We start from the raw sequence: 17,889 nt of genomic DNA, 5'->3' as shown, positions 1-17,889 counted from the left end.
TTTAACCTCAGTTTTCTCATGTGTAGAATGAGAATATTATCAACTTCAAAATGTTTCAGTAAAGGGTAAATAAGAGTACTGTGAAAACCTCTATATGCAGGGCTCAAGAATTACACATTGATACCCTCTCCTCACAATGAGTCACAAATAATGGACTGTTCTTCGGGTAAGACCATCATATGAGATGAATGCATTAGATAATTTTAGTGATACTATAAAATTAAATCCAATTAAATTAGCTTGCCTTGGTCTCATTTCAGGAACAGGACGCAACTGGTCCCGGCAGGGGCTTAACTACATGAAGGAAAGGGGGCTTCTGCAGTCACACAGGAGTCCACACCTCTGGTCTCTGTTAGTTGCTTATCATTGTACTTAAATACATTCTGCTAGCATACATCTTACACTGTTGGTCAATGAGAAATGACACCAGAGAAACAGAAATAATCTCTGTATAGTAAAAGAATCAGGCTCTTAAGCTACACTCTAGACAATGAAAAAGTCAACAAACTGTTGGTCCTTCCCAAGAGGAAGCCATACCCTTTTCCTATTCTGTACCCTTACTGATTCTCTAGAGTAATAACATGGTTCTAAGGAATAAAATCACATAAACATGTAGAAACTAACTACCCAGAAATCTGGAGCATCTTTTCATATAAACAATATTAATTCAAACAAAACATTATGATAGTTATCTAACTGAACCTTATTTATAATTTTAAATGATGGGAGACCAAACAAAAATAAAGAAGGAAATGTAAAGCCTAAGCACTGATTCTCCCCACTTTTTAAGCAAGATTTATAGTTCAATGAAGATTAACAGTATTAATTTTACTTCAAACGTCATCATCAGCTTCTGCTTTGGAAACCTAATCAGAATTTGTAAATTTGGCACCTAATTCAGTTTCCTGGTTAAAAAATGGCTTTGAAATTTGTCACCACTAAAAAGTTTTTTCCACTGAAACCTTGCTCATATACTGCCCTTTCTGACGAAGACCACCTATTTACCTTCACTGAGCTCCTTAACTTCCTAACTAAAAAAAAAAAGAAAAAAAGAAGAAGATGGAAGTCGGATGGTGGTTAAGAGTAGAGTTCCTCCAGGAACAAGAAGATAACAAGGCAGGTTGTGACTATGCATTGACAAAGGGGGTTAGAATAAAATTCTCGGCTCTAGGCTTTTGTCAGCTCTGTGTCTCAATTTAAGTTATTTAATCTTTCAAGTCTAAGTTAATTTTTATAAAATGAAGATGATAACAATACCTACAGCAAAGGGTTAGTACATATAAAAGCATTCAGTCAGCATCAACAGCATCATTTAATAAATATTAGTTGATTATCAGTCCTATACGTCCTTCATTTTTGACTCACCTTTTTCTGAATTCACTTTACTGTCCTCTCCCACAAAACCTAAACTTTGGAGCAACTGTCTTATCTCTCTCCCCTTTCATCCAAGCTTCTGGAAGGATTTGTCCCTGTTTCTCTTTAGAGCCTCATTTGTCATCCATTGCTCAATCTACAAAAATCTGACTTAAAAATAAGGTTTTTAATATACGTGCTGTGATTCACACATACCCATATATCTAAATGCAATCTATATGCCAGTGACTTAATTTAAGACTGTGAGATGCATACACTGTCCTCCATTCCCGTGTTTTTATTTAAATATAGAAAGCCATTTTTTAGCCTGCCACAGTACCACACAGAATAAAAGATCACATTTACAAGGCTTCCTGGTAACTTGAGGAGATGTGGCTAAGTCTGGTGAAAGAGATGTAAACAGAATGGGTCAGAGGCTGGCTAAGTCTCTTTCAAGGGGAGAGGCTATGCTACCTTCCTCTCTTCCTCCATGTTGTAACTGGAGACACTACTGTGATGAAGCATCTCCATCAGCAACTCTGGACACAGTGGGAGGAATGCCATAACCTGGGATGGCAGAGAGGAGATCATGAAGGATCCTGGATAACTTTTTAGTGCTCATTTCAGCCCAAGTTGCCTTCCACCGTGCTCTTCCACAAGACTGAAATAAATTTCTGTTTTACTTAAGCACCTGTGATGGGAATACTGCCATTCTGTGTAGGTAACCTAATCCAATCGAATCTGTATATTTAAACCTGAACTCTGTGATGAGCTCCAGCCCTATATTACAGGTTGCCATTTAATATTTCAAAGGATTCTCAAGGTTGATGTATCTGAAACCAAATTCAACATGTCTCCTCCAAAATTGTTTCTCATATTTCATGTCTCAATTAACCATGCCAAGTTCTGCCTGCTTATTCAAAATATGAAGATCTGCCTAGCCAAAGTGGAATTCCCCAGCCCATTTCTTTGCAGGAGATTAGAAGAGCTTGCTCTATGAAAAGTAGTCCAAGATAAATGATCTCTAGACACTGATACGTAAGGATCCCCAATTAGATGACTCTCCCTACTGTGAGGGACATGCTCCCTTCTCACACTGAGGTGTGCACACCAAACACCAAATCAACTCTTTTATTCTGAGCATTAAGTCAACATGTTAGTTCTGCATTTCAAACTGAATGGATGAGCATCACACATAAAATAACCCTGTAAATGAAAAAGACTGAACAAAATCAATTAACAGAAAATCAATGAGAAAAGCAAAGGGAATTTGGAGATGATGGCATGATGATGAAAGTTCTGACTGATAGCTGTTGCAGAATGGAATAAGAAGCTGGTAGTAAGAAAATAAAAAAAGAACCTAAATTATCTGACTTATCTGATGTGCTTGTACTGAGAGAATTTTACAACACTTTTGGAGAATTTGGAGTGATAGGGATATACAAATTAAACACACAATAAAACAAGTTATTAACTCTAGGTGAAAAGAGTAGCACATGAAAGCCATTATATTTATAATCTACAGTATTTAGCTCAGATATAAACAGATTTACATACTCATAATATTGTAAAAACTGAATAAGGTTTTAACCAAAAGTTATAGTAAAACCAATAAAATAATGGAAATAGAGGAAATGTGTTTTTACATGTATGAGCAAATTGTTAAAAGATCTTCTACTTTGGGATATTAATAGATACACATAGTCTAAAACTGAGAAATCAAGAAATAAAAACATCAATAAGCTATTTAGATATATAGGCACAAATACCAAAAGAAAAAGCTCACAAAGGTCAAATACTTGCCCCTGATGATTGGGGATCTTGGTGGGGAGGGCAGCAGTAGCAGATTTCTATTTTCTGAACACTGTACTTTTTGGTTAAGATGTATGTTAATTTACTACACTAAGAAAATTAAATTAAAAATAGTTATTTTTAAGAAACTATGGTAACTTGAAATATGTTTTCTAAAACAATCAAATATTTCTTAGGAAGATAAATGCTATAATTAATAAGTGAGCTGAAACTGTCAGCTCAAAGTGATTGACAAATAATGCTTTGAACATTTTCAATTTGTTTTCTTTTTAATCTTTTTTTGGGGAAGGGGGGATTAGGTTTATTTATTTATTTTTAGAGGAGGTACTGGGGACTGAACCCAGGACCTCATGCATGCTAAGCATGCACTCTACCACTTGAGCTATATCCTCCCCACTCAACTGTTTTTAAAACCTGGAAAACTGCTTCATCTCTAAGTATGTGTACTTTCCCTACCTAATTTTTTATGCTATTTATTTGTTTAACAAGCCTCTTTCCACTGTGTCAAAAAAGTTCAATATTAGACTCACATTTTCAAAAATTCTAAATTAATCAGGTGTGAATTAATGTTTGATAGACGCTAGACAGCAAAATCCCAAATGCTGGCATAAATTCTGCCTTTGAACCAATCCCAACTGTGAAGTAGCAAAACTGAAAATAATCTCCATAAAAAAGTTCAATATTTTCCAACATAATAAACCACTATTGAGACAAAAAGAAACCAGTCTTCATTATCTATCTGAGGTTGAGGTGCGAAACACATAAACAAAATATTCCCTCACTCTATTACTTGTGCATTATCAGAGGTTTCAATTCTGCAGTGTAGATACCCCTCATTATGTGCTAATTTTGTGAAAAGTTACTCTGCTTTTTTCCTGAAGTGAAAGGGAAATGAAAACCTTTCCGGGACTGGCCTGGTACAGTGCATTTGTAAAGGTGAAAACTTAACGTGAAATAGAATGGGGCACAGGAAATCAAATGAGTTTAAGGATTTAACTGTAACCAGGGAATAAAAGGTTATTCACTTTTGCAAAATCAAAGCACTCTCTGACGAGTCTAATTAATGAATAAAATTCTTGTTTCTTTTACAATAGACCTTTAAACTGTTTCTACTCAGCAGTCTCAAAATGATTTCACTAGGAGGTCCTAGAGTTATCAAGCTGAAATGGCAGCTGCTGTTCTTCTCGGTTTCCTTTATTCCATAAAAGGATTGGTAACTTGCATTTGGCTTCAAAACATTCTCCACTGGCTACTCCCCTCTGCTTTGTCTCTCCCCCAAAAGTTTAATCTAATTTAGAGTATTCAAAGGGGGAAAGAACTAAGTTCTTCTCTAAAAGTAATTAAAAGCATGATGCCTTTATTCACTTGCTTCTAAATTAGGAATGCCCTTTCAGAGAAATATTAAGCTGAAACAGATAAAGTTCATCTTAGTAAATACTACAATTATCTAGGGAAGGAAGGCTCTATACGTAAGCCTAGCTCTCCACACCTGCGGTTCAGCAATACCCACACGACAGGAAGATTAAGCAGCTCTCAAACTGCATTTGAATTGTTCAGTAGATGTCACCGTATTAAATTCCTTAGTCTTAAAGATCAATGAGATACATTTTCATATTTGAATACTTTCTTATCATAAAAATACATTCAGCACCTTTCTGGTAACAAACCAGGATGGACATTGACTTGAGATTTGACCATAGACTTATAGGCTTCCACAAAACATTGCTTAGATGAAGATATATAATCTGGGATTTATTTTTACTGAGTCATTTTGGAGAACAGAACTAAACCAAGTGAGAGGGGAGAAATGTAAAAAGTAAAAAAGGCTCTGATTCAATTAACTAAGGGCAAGCTCCCTCAGATTTTTCACAACTAAGGATTCTTCTGAGGATACAAATAGGCTAATTAAATAGGTACCTTTCTGCTTCTTAATTACTTTCATTTCTCCCAGAAAGATATTACAGGAAATTTCACAATCATTCTATGGAAGCTAAGATATAAAACTGAAAAAACTAAAACACAGTACCAAGTCTATTGGATGAAATTAAATTAGAAACCAGCCAGCTACAGGTCAGTATGTATAACATAATTCTATATATTGTACTAAAGTAGAAGTCCATTGTATGGAGGTGAAAGTGATTTACACATCATTTTTTGAACATTTAGAAGATTTATAAATCTAGTCACTAGCTGCACTGCAACTCTATAAAGTAATGGAAATTTTTTATAGAAAACAGGTTTGTAGCAAATCAGTAAGCTAATATATGGAACAATTTAAAAAATACACTGAATATGATCTGTAATGGTAAAATTTACCCATCCACGTTTAAAAATAAAATACATACAAAGTAATTTTCTGACTTTAAAAATTTCACAAACTATTTAACTATATAAATGTAAACAATTATTATCAGTAACATAATTTGTTATTAACTTTCTATAAAGGTGGATTGCTGTGTTAAAATAATTCTGAAATGTAGTAAAAATGTCTCTGCCTTATTAAGAGGAATATAGTCAACAACATTTAACCTTTTCTCTTTGGCATCATTATGAATATCACTTAACAGAATTCTTCCAGTTTGCTTCTCTGCTTCCAAACCTAGTGACACTTCTGTCTACATCTTCACCATCATCTATCTCTCCTTTCCTAATTTACAGGTAGCTGTAACCTAGAAAGAACTAGTGATTCTCAAACTGGATACAGACACTTCCCATATCACTGTCCAGTCTTTCATATGAAAACATTTTTATTCAGAAAAAGTTTCTGTAAATGCTTAGCACAATGTCCCAAATATAAAGGAGTTCATTTCATATTTTTAAATAAGTGAATAAATAAACGTGCGAAATTAGTAAGTAAATAAATATGTAAGCGTGGGATATAGGCATATTGGTAAAATCAATGAAATTTTAGAAGGAGTAAACCTTCCAGAACACTACACGACCGAGTACTTTGGAATTACAGATTCTGCATGGACAGAGGGCATGACCTGTTCTCAGACCACTGCTTGTCTGATTATATAACTAAACGAGTTGAGAGAAACCTTATGAAGTGTGTACAGGCAACACACTATACTACTGGCAGACAGTACATTTTAGAAGAGCCCATCAGACTGACATTTAGTACTATTAAGCATTTTCATTGAAACTTGAATGCAAGTCATATTTTTGCAGAGGCCAATGCAGGCAGGCTCTTAAAGCAGCCAAATTTGGCAAAGTCCTTCGTTATTAGTTTCCGTGTGAAACTCACTTGTTGGGATGACAATAACTAGATTTTTCCTTGCTTTTAATTCCTTTACTTTTATTAGTGTTTAACTATTCCCCATGGAAGATAAGGGTTTTGTTGAGGCAACCAGGAAATTCTTCTGAAGTCTCTTGCTGGGGATTCAATATCCTAAACTAAAATTTTACCTCCACCGACACATTCTTAAATACTACCTTCTGTTTCTGGCAGGAAAAAAAAGCAACAATTAAAAAATAGAAAAGTACTCTACATCCCATCTAGAAATTCCTTTGCTTTAAAAATCTTAAATGACAGAGTTGTTTTAGTGGTTTGCCCACTAATTTAGTATTTGGGGCAAATTGCCTACTGGGAAAACATTCAATTTAGTGGTTAATGAGAAGTCTACTTTAAAGCAACTCCTGAAGGAAACCTTAAAAAAGAACCTAATGTTGTGTTTGTTACCTCCTCTCATGGCAATACCACCACAGTCACTTACTAATATCTTACTCTATTTCATGTCTGAGTTCCATTACCCTCCCACATTTAGGAGGGAAAAAGCACTTAATTTTAAATTAAGCAGAATATGAAAACAAATATATGTATGCATATGCATGACTGAGACATTGTGCTGTATACCAGAAATTGACACATTGTAACTGACTGTACTTCAATTTAAAAAAATTGAAAAGAAAATGAAAAATAAAAAATAAATTAAGAGATCCTCTTAACTTGTTCTACTTTTCCTAGTCTCCATGGCACTTTTCACCTTCTAACATACTCAATTATTTATTTAATGTGTGTGTGTGTGTGCACACACACAGTGAGACCATTTCTCTATTTTATTCATAATGTAACCCAAGCACTTCGGTACACAGTAGGTGCTCTGTATGCATTTCTTGAGTTGAATAAATAAATTAATCAACCGACCAAAATGTGTTGCCACTTTTCATCTCAAATTCAAGTTACATGGCACATTACAAGTTATTAGTTTCTGGAGGGCCCTATATTTAATAAACGTGAGTTCATAAAAATAAAGGGTTTAAAACCTAGATTATAGTACATAGGTCCATACAAGCACAGCCTAAAAATATGATCATTCCCCCCTAAACCCTAACTTAATGTGCAAAATAAGTCAGCTATACTTACATTGCAATAATCCATATCTTGAAGATGTTTACTTATGTTTTATTAAACCTAAACATCACCAGGAAGCATCAGTGGGAAGGACTGAGATCTCAACCAATATGTCCTTAAAAACTTTGGGGAACACATATCCAATGGGACTCTGTTAGCTCTTAAGCATAGTATTTGTTTCAGGTGAAAAGATACTCATTCTTAGCTTCTGTTTCACTCAGAAGCCATCCAGGAGAGTAAATTATTCAGAAATAGGGAGGATAAAACCTGGGGCTCACTCTCCAAAACAAAAAGGAGACCTTGGGTTAGTCTCCTACTGTAACAGATTCTTCATAGCTTCCCATTATTTAAAAAAAATAAACTTAGCTCGATACATTTAGCCAGTGAATCCTTGGGTTTCTACAGGTTTATGCCTACTTTAAACCCCAAATGTTTAAGAGTGTTCAGACTTCCAAATGCTGGAGAACTTACTTCTCATCAACGAACAATAAATTTCATTGCAAAGTGTTTTTAAAACATTCAATTTCATAGAATTTATTTTACTGACCTTGAAAAGAGCAGAAAAATAAATCTGAAGAAATAGTTTCTCCCTGAATTTCTTTAAGTCTACTTAATTCATATTAGAATTAATAATGCTTACACATCAGCTCGAGAGAACCAAATGATTCTAAAACAACTGTCCAGCAATAATGTGAGCATTTGCAAGCAAGCATATCTATTTGCAAATTATAAGCTACACATGGGCCAATAATTGCAAAGTAATTGAGTGCATTAAGACAAACACACAAATTAGGGTGGCAAAGAGGACAAAGTCAACAAACAAATAAAAAATACTGGAGAAAACATAAACACAAAGTAAGTACTGCTTATGTATCAGTGGCAGTATTCCCTAAGGTCAGCCCTACACTGATAATTATTGACCTGACTCGGTGAGCGTCTGAATCTACTCAGCTCTCAAATTTCTCCTTTTCACCTGAAGAATCTGGATTAGATAAAAAGGATTTTAGTTTGAAAGAGAAAGGGGTGTGGTATTTCACAAAGTTCAATGTGTAAAACAAAACAACAGGAAAATTGGAGGGCACCAGAGCTTGCCTCTTTGGAAATCACGCCCACTGTCCCCGCCCTCACCCACCCTACCCCCAGCTCCACTCCACATGGCTCTGGGTAATCTTCATGAAACCCTGGATGCATTTTGTGAAACTCTCCCAACAGACTGCTATAATGCCTAACTTTCTTCAGCTCCACCAGATGCCACAGTATGACTACGGATCGTCAATATAAGGTTTTTTCTGTTTTGCTACATCATTTATAATTGTATTATTATTCTCATGAATATAGTGCTTTCAATGTGGGTAACAGGCCTAAAGAATAGCAATTTTGTACTTAACATTCTCAAAAATACATATCACGCCTCAGGATAGTAAATCAAGAAAGTATTGAGTTTTTACAACTTAGCAATCAAAGCAGATTTGCCTGTAACTTTTAAAACAAAACATGTAAAGAGACAGAATAAAAATTTCTCTGTTATTGGCTTGAAATATAATTCTGAGTGCTTTCAGTTTAAAATTCTGATTTTAATATGAAATCAACTGGTCAATGAATATTAGAGTATTATATTCTTTCTAATGTATCTTTAGTAAAATGAAAAAAAAACTTCCTATAACAGTGTTTCAGAGTAAACCTGATACTTAAAATACTTCACAAGGGCACTCTCTTACCTAAGGGAGTTTATTTTATGTTTCTTATATTAACAACAAAAAGGAGGGAGGAATTTAAAATGGGGACTAAAATGACAAAAAGCCTAAATATAAAATTGTTAACCAACTGAAATATCTTTTAGATACCTGCAATAAAACATGGAATTTAGCTGTGTATACTGCCACCTACAATTCACTGAAATATACATTCTTCTCAGATAAAAGAAAGAAATTCATAAATGTTCCTGAACACAATCAAAATTCAGCAGGGACTGTGTGACCCTCAGCAACTAAGACAACAGCACCATATTAAAAAGATGTCCTTAAATGCCGTGGCCTTTTCTTTTTTTATCCATTTTAAATTATTTCATAATTATTAAAGTTGAAATAAAACGCTAGCCACAACATTTCTGCCTTTACACGTAAACTCTTCTTCATATGTGGGCAAAACTTAAAACCACAGAAATAAATAGAGGAGTTCTTGTTACAGTCTATGATCTATGAATCAGATCTCATGCTCCCATGCATGTCCTTATTTTAAACATAAAAATATTACATAAGTTATGAGAATGCCAGCTACACCCAAACTATGAACTTTAAGGGGGAAGAAGAGGTGCAGTTTTTTAAAGGGGCATTCATTTTAAAACTGGAAATAAATTTTCCCATCTCAGCAGAGCTTAATTCAGATGTGCTACTAAAAAGAATCATGATTTTAAAAAATAAGGTTTTTAAAACAAATGAATCATACGTTCTAGACTGACATCTACTCACTTTCTGCCTTTCCAAGATAAATTCTAGAAAAAAATAGATAAGGAACAATATACTAAAATTCAGAAATAAATGCAGAAACAGAATACTTTAGAAAAATTCTAATGTGAATTACAGTAGTAAATAAATAATCATAAAACAACCAGTAACTTTATCTTTCCAATCAGAACAGACTGTCAAAGCGATATATCTATGCATGTTAGAAACATCTCAGCACTCCAAAAGCATTCTCCACTTGGAATCTGGAAAACAGGGTACTATTTAAGGAATCACCAACCAGGAGAAGCCTCTTCCTAGAGTTTCTGGAATCTCAACACCAAAAATGGGGATTTTTTTTTTTTAATCCTGTTAATGAAGAATACATAGAAAGGCAAACAATCTTAATTCCCCGTCTTCCCGCACCAATGTCAAAGGGACTCACCTTGCAATAACAGAGATGCCCCAAACTTTCAAGTCTGGATTTCCCCTGCCAGCATCTCCATCTGTTGCCACCATCCGAGGTCGACAGAGGCTACATGGGAGTGGCTCCCATGAGAGGGTGACGGCTCTTCATTTAAGCGTCTGGCAGCGCGGGAAAGCTCTCGAGCTCTGCTGTCCCTCAGGTATTTCTGGGGAATTTCTGTCTGCCTTCTGGAGTAGACCTGGACAACAGAACGTTAGGCCCTTTAAGAAACTTCACTGAAGTTACACAAATATTTGATATGTGAAAGGATTTCAGTCTAAAATGGAACTGGAGGTTATGAAATGGAGACTCACGAACATGCCCTCAGAAAAAACGAACTTAGTACCGAGAGACTGATTTCCCGCAAACGCCTGATTTACGTAAGGCTGAAACTTATCTCTGGACCAATGAATAGCCGCCATCAATCCTTCTCCATCCGCAAGCCAATGAACTTACTGCTTAGACTCTGGCTGGACTCGCGCCCTCTGCACTCTTGCATGTAAATACATCCCGCTCCAGACCCTCAAGGGACTGCCCATAGGTTACTGCAGTCTGTGTTTCCCGAATTGTAATTCCTCCCACTATCCCCGAATAAACTGAAATTTCTGGTAATTCAAGCTTGCCTCAGTTTACCTCTTCATGTAGGCTGACATACTATTTTGGGATCTAGTTATCTTCTGTTTTATGTTTTGAATTAATGCTCAAATCTGTCTGGAGATCATTTTTATATATCGTGCAAGATGAAAAAGGAAACGTTTTCTTTCACAACAGACATGGAACTTCTGTATTGTAAGTCAAGCGAGCTTCCACGTACAGTACCATTCAACTTTGATCTGTCCTGTTTCACTGATATGTTTAGATATTTTCTTATGCCAAAAGCATCTTTTTCACTACCGTGCCCTTTTTTTCTTACGTATATGAACCTGTGTATGTACTTCCTATTTACACTTAAACCCTTTCATTCTGGTCAAATACTTAACGGTTTTATTAGCCTGTGAAAAACCTTTCGGATTACTTTTAAACCTGCATGCATAAAATAATTACTAACCTAATTACAGAATTATTTCTGAACTCCATAATATCCATACCACAAACAATACAGGTGTTTCAGTTATGGAAAAAGAAAGCTGAGGAATAAGAAAAGAAAATACATATACACACTATGGTGATCAACAGCCCTTTTCTGAACTGACATTCCTTCATTTCAGGACACTGAAGAACAGAAAACTAGAAGCAAGGCAGTGTCCCCTCTGGCTTAAAACTCAGACCATTGCTTTGAATCCATCAAGTCAATCAACCTTTCTTTTTAACTTAACCCTGAAACACTTTTAAATTACAGTGTCTCCTGATTCTACCTAAGACACCTAATGTCCTCCCATCTCAGCCATATTTACTCTTAACATCTAACATTCTAATCACAGAGGACTCCTTAGCTTGTCATCCTGACCTTATAAAAGGAATAAAACAATTCAGAATCCTGGACATTGCACTTACTCTATTCATAGTTACACAATCAACATAGTATATATGAAATAAGATGAAAATTATAAGTCAAAGAACATTATAAGATGACATATTACTTTTGAGGAGTAGTTGTCTAGAAAGAGAAGGAATGCATTTCATGAGTTGTAAATGGGATGAAGTGTTTTGAACACATTTGTAATGTACAGTGGATTTTCCACTTTAAGCAAGGTTTCTTTGAAATAATCAACTGTAAAAGACCTTTCTCAAATACAGATTATTAAAAAATATAGCTAGTGGAATTGAGTATAATATCTCAGAAATATTTTTTAAGATGAATAACAGTATAAAGTTAAAAGGTCAAGCATTCATTCATTTAGTCAGCACATCTTTATGTTAAGAACTGGTTATACAGCCAACAAATCTATCAAAAATGTGACCATTCAGCTGAATGTTTGTTAGGTTCCTTGGGCTTAAGCAATACTTCTCTCCATTATCCTACCTGGCCGAAGGAAAATACATTCTTGTTAAATTAGATTCTTGGTTAGGTAGTCGAACCAAACAAGATTTTTAAAATATTTTGAGAAAATCAGCCATTAACAGTTCACCATTAAAGCAGAAGCAGCAGCCAAGATTCTCAAATACATATGCTAATGAACAAGCAATAATATTAGGTTTTATCATAATTCTAAGGCTGAACGCTGGCTGTTAGCCCAACCCATACCAAAAGCATTGCTCAGGTGTGAAGGCTAAATGAGAATCTCTGCCATCTATGCCGACCTTAAATTTGGCCAAGTTCTTGCGAGTGGGGCCGGGGAGGAATAAATCCAAAGAAACGAAATTGAAGCCGCCTGGCTTCATAGATTTAAGTAGCTGGATCCAAAGTCAGGATATTGGCCTGTAGTTGAAAAGCTCGATGTGCTGTTTTTATGATCTCAATAGAAAAGCTTTTTGCTATCACTGTTTCCAGTTCTTTACTGTGCATGTACCTCTAACCTGCTTCAGATATTTCTTTGTACTAATCTGTAGCATTCTCACCTTTAAAATTGTGACAGAAACTGCCCTTTTCTAGAAATCTTTGCTTAATTAAATGATTTCATTCTAGTCTTTTCTGTACTCCCCATGTACTCAGCATTCACAGCCATTCTATGTTTAAATGTATTCTCCATGCTGTTTAATGAAGTAATTTAAACATTTTATGCATATTCTTTACTTATCAAATTGCACATGAATCCTAGAGAAATATATCCACGATTTACATTTATTTTCCATTCTTTCAGTATCCCTCTGGCTGTGCTGCTATCACACCAGCACCAATGCATGTTTTTGTTTCTTAAGGTGTAAGAAGTTACTGAGGAGAACACTAATAGCAGTGCTAGACAGAAATATAACAAAGAGGAGAATGCTGAAGAGAGAGTTAAATACGATTGAGGCTTGAGGCTCAGAATGGGTCATTGTAATAAATTCACTCTATTCTAAGTGATTTTTCACCAATTTGTTTTTAATCTGGAGAGTTTCTAGTACTCTTCGGCAGGAATATAGGAGTCGGTATTAAGACTTTACACCAAGGAATTGGAGGGAAATAGTGAATATATCAAATAAGAGTCCTTTAATCCTAAAATTTTGATAAATATAGAAATTAAAAAAATAGTATTTTACAATGAAAGAGCCATATTTTATCAAAGTGATTTTTAAGTCTACACATGTCTTATCACAGAGATTAAAACAGAAAATTTAAACTTATCTCAAAGAAAAGAAGTATTAAAACAACACAAAGAAAAACTCAGTATTGATTTTTATGTTTTGATGCTTATTTAAAATTTAACTAGTTTTGTCTTATTCATTTACTGTTTCCATTCTCTTTGAAATTATAATTTCCTGCAAAATAAGGCCAATACAAAATTGTCCTCAAAGTAAATAGTTTGCGTTTTGTGAAGAAAATAAAACCACCAGGAAAATCAATACGTATTATTGTCAATAAATATCTTATTTAAGGATTACTTCAATCAAAACATCTTGCTATAATAATAGATAATATTTATTGAAACTCTAGTATGGGCTGAGAATTTTACATATATCGGGTCAGTTTAAGCCTCCCAATGACTCAACAAGATCAGATGTATCATCATATTTTAACAGATGTTTAGAGTGTTTAACACACTTTGACAGAGTTTCAAAGGATTTAACTAACTGGGCCAAGTTCAAATATCTGGAGAAGCAGGGATCTGAGCCCAATTTGGTTTAATCCTTCATAATTTACTGTGTCATCACCGCCACAATTGGGTGCTTTCAGAAATGAGTAAGATCTAGAACCTACCTTATAGGGCCCACATTCCATATATTCTAAATTACTGAGCACACTTTTAGAAGAAATATATTTTCCTTCCATCAGTACTTATTACCAAAATAATAATACAAATATTTTACTTACAGTGAGTAAATAAGATTCCACATTCATCTTCCTGTGGTTAATTCTTTCCATATTTAAAATTATTTTTAAGTCATTTCCTTTCATTTCCTGCTGGCAAAAGATTGTCAAATAAATTTAATTGTTTAATTTTCAGAAATTTTATATTAAAATAATCTTTTCTGAGCAACAATGATGGAATAAAATAATAGTTGCAATTTTGGTTAACAAAACACAATTTCCCTTTTAAAGACCAGTTTGGAAGCACACACAAAAAACACAAAAACCCACTAATATTTGCATTGTATAAAATGGATACACTTAGTTTTTCCTAGCTTTTAAGAAACTCTAATAAACTATACGAACAAGGCAATACTTTTTGGCCCATTGATCAACAGGGTGTTTTTCAGGACTGGATGAAGCAGAGGTGTCTCCTTTCAGCATGTTTCTTTTAGCAATTTCCATTTCCAGTCAGTAAAATCTGTGATTCCTATGCCAGGCACTTCTGCATGAGAAAGAGACGGATGTTTGTAATCTGTTTCACTTGTAGGAAAACATATTCCAAGTTTGGTTTCCTCGCAAAACCTCAAAAAAAAAATTCTCAAATATATTTATGAATTCTTCCATGGCTCAACTCAGTGACGTAACAGCCATTCTACTAGCATAAATCCAGTACCCGTGTTGGTACAAAATCTACATGAATTCCATTTTTAATCTTTAATTCATTTTTTTCTTTTAGTCAATCCAATCATATAGACTAGAGAAACATCATGGTATAGTACCCGAGCCTCAGCCTGAGCACCAGAAGGCCTGGATTTGAATTTTCTCTTAGTTTGGTGAGTTACTTAAATTCTGAACATCTTCAGTATCCTTATGTATAATGTTGGTATGATAATACCTATAGACATGAGGAAAAATATTATAATGTAGCTAAGAATGCTTGGCATACCTTGGCTGTTTAAAAACTATTAATCACTTTCACCTAAAAAAAAACTCAAGAAATTGCAATAAAATAAAGCTTTTTACAGCATAGCATTGCCAAACCCGTTTAGATAGGATAGCATGAAAATCAAGTTTCTTACACAAAGAGTTATACTAACCAGACAGTCAAACTGCAAGTTTCTTATAGAAGGAGTTCTACTACTAACCAGCCAGTCAAACTGAGATACTTTTTTAAACTGAAGTTTCTATTTTACTATTTGTTCTGTTTACTATTGTAATTCTAATAACTAATGTAATTTTCAAGCTATGTTTGATATTCTTTCCCTAGTGTCTGTCTGCAATAACATTTTTAAATCTTTCAAAATATAGCCGTATGACTTGTAACCCCAATTACAATTTGAGTAATCTCATTCTGTATTCACAAAATCAAGGGGCTTCCCCTTAAGAAAACAATTCATACTTGCCAGACAAACACTAGCATTATGCTAACTGTATCACCATCAAATAAGAAGAAAACCCACTGGGAAATAAAAAAGAGAGAATTCTAGACACCTTTTCTCTTATATAGACTTAATCAGGGCTTGCAATTAATTTTTGAAATTGTTTTATATCGACCTTAATGTTTAAAGCTTCATTGCTACCTCTGAGCCCCATCAGTAAAACCCACACATCATCCCTGTTAGCAAAGCAGCTGGCTTTTTAAATGTGATGTCTTGTAGTTCTTACTTACAATCCTAATCACATCATTGATTTCAGTAATCTTCAGGAAGAGTAATTATTAATGCTGTCAAAAGCAGAGGCTGGGATTCAATTTTTTTCCTTTTCTTTTTTTTTTTTTTTATAAACCTGGATAATTAAGATTAAGCCTAATAATGTGACTCTAGAGGCCTCCAGGTAATTAGAAGTTTCCTATGGTTGAGTATGTATAATACAGCAAAGACACTGTCTTCACTTAAAATTCTTCACACATCCCAAATACTTAGTTACATAAGCCACAAATGGTTAAATAAAAATGCTAGACGTAGCCACTCACCATAACTTGATTTTTTTTCAGACTCAACAAACAAGCACCACACAAAATTTTACCTGATTGATTTTTTTCTGTAATTTGAGACAGCCGTAAGATCTATTTTGTCTCCTAATGCCAAAAAGACTAAGGCACATGACCTTTCTTTCTAGTGTCTTTAACACACTAAGGAATTAAACAATTTTCTGGGGAAAAAAAAAAACACGATAAGCCAATATGAAGAGGATAAGAGACATTTTGGAGAAATCAGATTTTTCTATAATCAAAGCAATTTAAAAAAGAAAGCAGGTAAGATGAGGTAATGCATTTTGATTTTCAGAAAGAGAGATCATGATGTAATAAAGATTGTCATTCTAAAGCAGAACCCTATTTACATTCTGAAAGAAGTTGTGAAACATAAGTTTCCAAAGGACTACGTATTTATCACCAAAAGACATAATATGTGAAGGAGCTGACAGAACGTTAGTGTGCTCAATGTTGATCACCCCCCTGTACTCAGGAAAGTATACATACATTTGGAACCACTGTCAAACACCATTGCCTAATTTGAAAATATTCCTAGACTTCTTATTGATCAATATCTCTTATAGAAAGGATAAGAGTATAGCATCTGGACTGAAATAGTATTATTAGAAAAAATGATATCATGAGCATTAGGATGTATAATTCATGTTGCTTTCATTGGCTCAGACCATTGTAAAAATCCATAAATCATTTTCTTGTTCATATATTGCTTAAGTGCAATTTGTCATTCTGCATTAGAGGGCTGCTTCAGCTCATCAGTGCTTTTAATTCACTGTTTAACAAAATGCTGGCTCTGTCTGATAACTGAAGAGACACTGAAATGTGAAGCCACACCAATATTAACAAGGTTAAATAAAATGAAGAAGAACATTTCCACTTTGAATATCAAGTAACACTTAATAGCTAGTATTCTCAGTCCCCAAAACATGGATTGGTTTGTTCTCTATTGACTTCAAAGCATTAGAACACAGTAACTAAAGAGTTACCTGAATGCTGATAACAGCATGTATATGCTATAAATCTTTTCCAGAAACTCTAGTCAACACTCACTCTAGTCAACTGTAAATGAACAAAAATTAACAGTGTTTGTGGCACTGGCTCCAAAGCCTTGCCTTCCCACCTCTTAAGCTAGGTTACACTACTTACAGATAAACTGATTTCATGGTTACCCATTAGAGATGCAATACAGTCCAGGTCCTTTGCGTTTACTCTGGGCACTGTGCTTGCTGGGGACGTCAAGTGCCAGGAACCATCTAGCTCAACCCTGGTGGGACTTGGCGTTTGAAAGACTCCTTATTGACAATTTAAAATTTTTTTCTTCCATTTCTTAAAAAAAAAAAAAAAGAAAAGAAAAGAAAACCAAAGCTCTGGGCACACTGCAATAATAAGAGGATTTAGAAACAAATTGCTTTCAAGTCAAGTTAAATCACTGCAAACACTCATTTATCCAAACCCTGGTTAACAAACTTGTTTCCCTCCCACCTTTTCCAGAAAAGGGTAGGGAAGAAAGCAACCCGGTTAGCTAGTTTCAAAGTTTGCAACCATGTATATAAAACGAGTTTATGAGATCCTTGGTACCCCCCACCCCACTTCTGCTGCCCT

General features: G+C 34.6%; 1 long non-coding RNA gene across 3 annotated transcripts in view; it reads right to left on the bottom strand.

The window, feature by feature from the left end:
• The window catches only part of LOC116285909 (uncharacterized), a 231,792-nt gene extending 215,236 nt beyond the window's left edge, over positions 1–16,556 (bottom strand). For 2 of the 3 annotated variants that reach the window (XR_012078248.1, XR_012078250.1), the window contains exons 1-4: positions 16,323–16,556; positions 14,661–14,799; positions 14,319–14,405; positions 10,406–10,625 (exon numbers count right to left, since the gene is read on the bottom strand). This is a non-coding gene — a long non-coding RNA (uncharacterized lncRNA). The remainder of the gene's footprint in view (positions 1–10,405; positions 10,626–14,318; positions 14,406–14,660; positions 14,800–16,322) is intronic. The other variant, XR_012078249.1, reaches the window with a different exon arrangement.
• Positions 16,557–17,889: the final 1,333 nt, after the last annotated feature.

This window comes from Vicugna pacos, chromosome 2 (assembly GCF_048564905.1).
Source record: "Vicugna pacos chromosome 2, VicPac4, whole genome shotgun sequence".
In the NCBI taxonomy this organism is placed as follows: Eukaryota; Metazoa; Chordata; class Mammalia; order Artiodactyla; family Camelidae; genus Vicugna; species Vicugna pacos.
Note: the sequence above shows the minus strand (reverse complement) of the source record. Positions and strands in the feature narration are given on the sequence as shown.